Genomic DNA, 3,373 nt, shown 5'->3' on the forward strand with positions numbered 1-3,373 from the left:
TGGGGCAAGTCTGATTGAGCATGTCCCAAATTGTACATCTCCTCCCTCTCTTATCCCCACTCTGATATTTAACAATGATCACTTTTCAGTTACATTTATTCTTAGGTGTTTAAATTTGTGTTACACAGTTCAACCAATAGTATTAACTAGAACAAAAAAACTAAGAGATAAATATTAAATTGTACATCAACAGTCAGGACAAGGGCTGATTAAGTCACTGTTTCTCATAGTGTCCCTTTCACTTCAACAGGTTTCCTTTTTGGTGCTTGGTTAGTTGTCACCGATCAGGGAGAGCATATGATATTTTTCCCTTTGAGACTGGCTTAATTGACTCAGCATGATGTTTTCCATATTCCTCCATTTTGTTTTCATTAAATGTTTGCTTGTGTTTCTTGAGATATTGTCCTTGTGGTCAAAGGAAGTCATGTGATCAAAATCAATGTGGAATGACCACACAGTGTGAAGCATATGTATGTATGTAGGTATGCAAGTATGTAAATACAGGAAGAGTCGTTATGGATCATGGGTCTGACAACTTTGGCAACCTGATCATACATAGGATTACCCTTTAATGCTCAGACTATGAGTTGAAAACACTGTGGCTCCCAATTTCAACAATATTCAAAATTTTTAGTACTATGCCTGCATTTGCTATGAGAACTTTTCAATCCAGATTGGATTATCTGGTTACCATCATGAAGTTTGCCTCTCCTGTGATTTTTTTTTGTTGTTGAGACTCCAAGGATGTTCTGAAATTTTCCTGACTGTGTTACAGTATACATTATTGAGATCCAGCAGTTACCTCATTTGATCCCAGAAGATTTCCTGAGGTATTCTCTTTCTTTGATATAACACTCTATTCCTGCTCTGTCCTGATACATGTTTTTATGTTCCCCTTGGGTATAGTGCATGTTTTCCTTTAAAGAATAAACACTGAATTCTTCAGGGGTTACAATAATAACTGAATTATCTTTTCCACCAAATTCATCTTCTGAACAACTTAATATTAATCCTAATAAAAATGGTGAACACAGCTCAAATCTATAAGCCTAATTTTTATCTTAAATCAGTCCAAATGGTTCATATCCTCTGTGTATTTTAAACTGTATCTAACAAAGGAATCAATCTTATCCTTAGTGGTTTAAATTATAGCCGGTGATCCCTGAAATTCCACAAGCCATATCTCTTTCAAAGTATATGAAGAGGGTAACTTGAAGACGTGGAGAATGAGGGGAGATAATGAGAGATTCTATTGGCTTTTGAATCATTTGTTCTGATCAATTATAGGGATTAATAGGAAGTTTCTGGACATGCATTTACTAGTAATTATCCTCATATGAATATTCATGCCTAAATTTCCCTCTAACACTTGGAACAAATACTGCTGTTGATAAATATATAACTTTAATTAGGGCATTGATCCCAGAGTATAAAGAATTCTATCAGAGATGCTATAGCAAGAAAAGGTCATTTTTAATCACATACTACCCAAAATCGGTGACTGTGTTTACCTGTGGCATGTAAAAGGTTTACGTTTGATATCGGTACTCAATCTCAATTTGTGCCCTTTCCATAAAATTAACCACTCTGTCCTCTTCCACATGTTAGATCTTCTGTTTGTTCTTCATGTGCTAGAAATTAATTCTGTTTGTAAGCCTTTGCCACTTACTTTGATCTAGCACTGCATTTTATGCTGAGGAGCATAATTAGCAAGATATATTTCCTTGAAGAGGTTTTTGTCCTTTAACAAAGGAGGCAAATAAATAGCCAATTAAAATACAATACTAGGAAAGTTGAGAGAACTTGATGGGGTGATGGCAATCTTCTCTCTTGATTACGTAGTGTGTGTGTATACATTCATCAGAACTTGCAGAACTCCACAAATAAGACTGGAGCGTTTTATTGATCATAAAATTATGCCTCTATAAACAGCCATTGTGATGTGCTTCTATAATAGAGGTAAATGATAAAGAAGCATGTACTGGCTTGATTCAACAGGGTGGCACCAATTTCATTTTATTTTTGGTTTACACCTATGCTACTAAGTTGTAGCTTGCCTTGTAATATCTTTATTTTTTTTAGGTTTCTTCCTGTAGCTTTCACGAAAGGCTAGCTACAGACAAATTGGATAAAATATTCTTAGGGGTAGTGAGACTATTGAATGTCACAGTAAGTTTTCTCCATGAATTCCACTATATGCCTAACTATGAGAGAAAACCTAAAGAAAGTAGCACAAATGTGTCGAGTAATTTGGAAAAATACAGGAGGGGATTGTTAATAGTGAACAGTAAATTGAGACTGAGGTAACTTAAAAACTGTTGGGCTAAACATACACATTTGTTTTTAATACTATAAACTTCAGCTTAAGTGTTCTATAATTTGGTTTATTACTGTAATTATTTTAATATAGGAAATATGTAACTCAGGATAAGAAGTTCCAAGGGAAAAGCTAGAGCAACTTAACCAGCATCTAGAAAAATTTGTCCAGAATTGGAAATTTAGAGTGATCTTATTTTCAATGGGTGAGTATTTTTGCAATAGTCTTTTATAATTTTGTGCAAATATTTGATTTGCAAATGTGTGGATAGCATGCAGTCCTCAGTTGTATATATTCTGCTGTGATGGAGGATGGCACATTACATTGGTTGTGTTACCCAGTATATTTTGTAGTATGCCCACTATCTTTCACTTTATAACAAACAACCACAAAAATCAATGCCCAAACTGTTGCGCAGTTCTTGGTAACTCTGTGAGGCAGTGACTCAGAAAGGTGACCGGATAGCTCCTTTGCTCTCCTCAGTGTGTGGGCCCCAGCTGTAAGACCTGAGTGATCCCAGATGGTTTGAATAGCTGGATTGAAATACTTACAGCTGCAGAACACAATGCGGAGGCGGTTTTTAAATTTATGTAGTTGGATCCTCCTGGATGTTTGAAGACAGGTGCAGGGAGGACTGGGCAGTATCCTGCCTAGTGCCTTTGGAAAGACACTTTCTCTGGGATCACTCACAGGGCAGCCGTCCACACAGCAATGCTGGAGATCCCACATGTAGACCCTCCCATTGGTGGTGCCTGCTGTACACAACCCACTACCTCTGCTTCTCACCCAAAGCACCACGTCTGGCATTTGTTCAAAATAGTGAGTTAGATACTGCTATAATTCTAATGATGTTGTGACGATTTTAGAATGTGCACGAGCAAAGTTACACATCTTTCTTTTATATTCATTAAATAAAAGTTAAAATTTCCAAAGTACAGCTTATGGATTACAATGGCTTCCCCCCCATTACATCCCTCCCACCCGCAACTCTCCCCTTTCCCACTCCCTCTCCCCTTCCATTCATGTCAAGATTCATTTTCGATTCTCTTTATATAC

Source organism: Oryctolagus cuniculus, chromosome 13 (assembly GCF_964237555.1).
Source record: "Oryctolagus cuniculus chromosome 13, mOryCun1.1, whole genome shotgun sequence".
Classification (NCBI taxonomy): Eukaryota; Metazoa; Chordata; class Mammalia; order Lagomorpha; family Leporidae; genus Oryctolagus; species Oryctolagus cuniculus.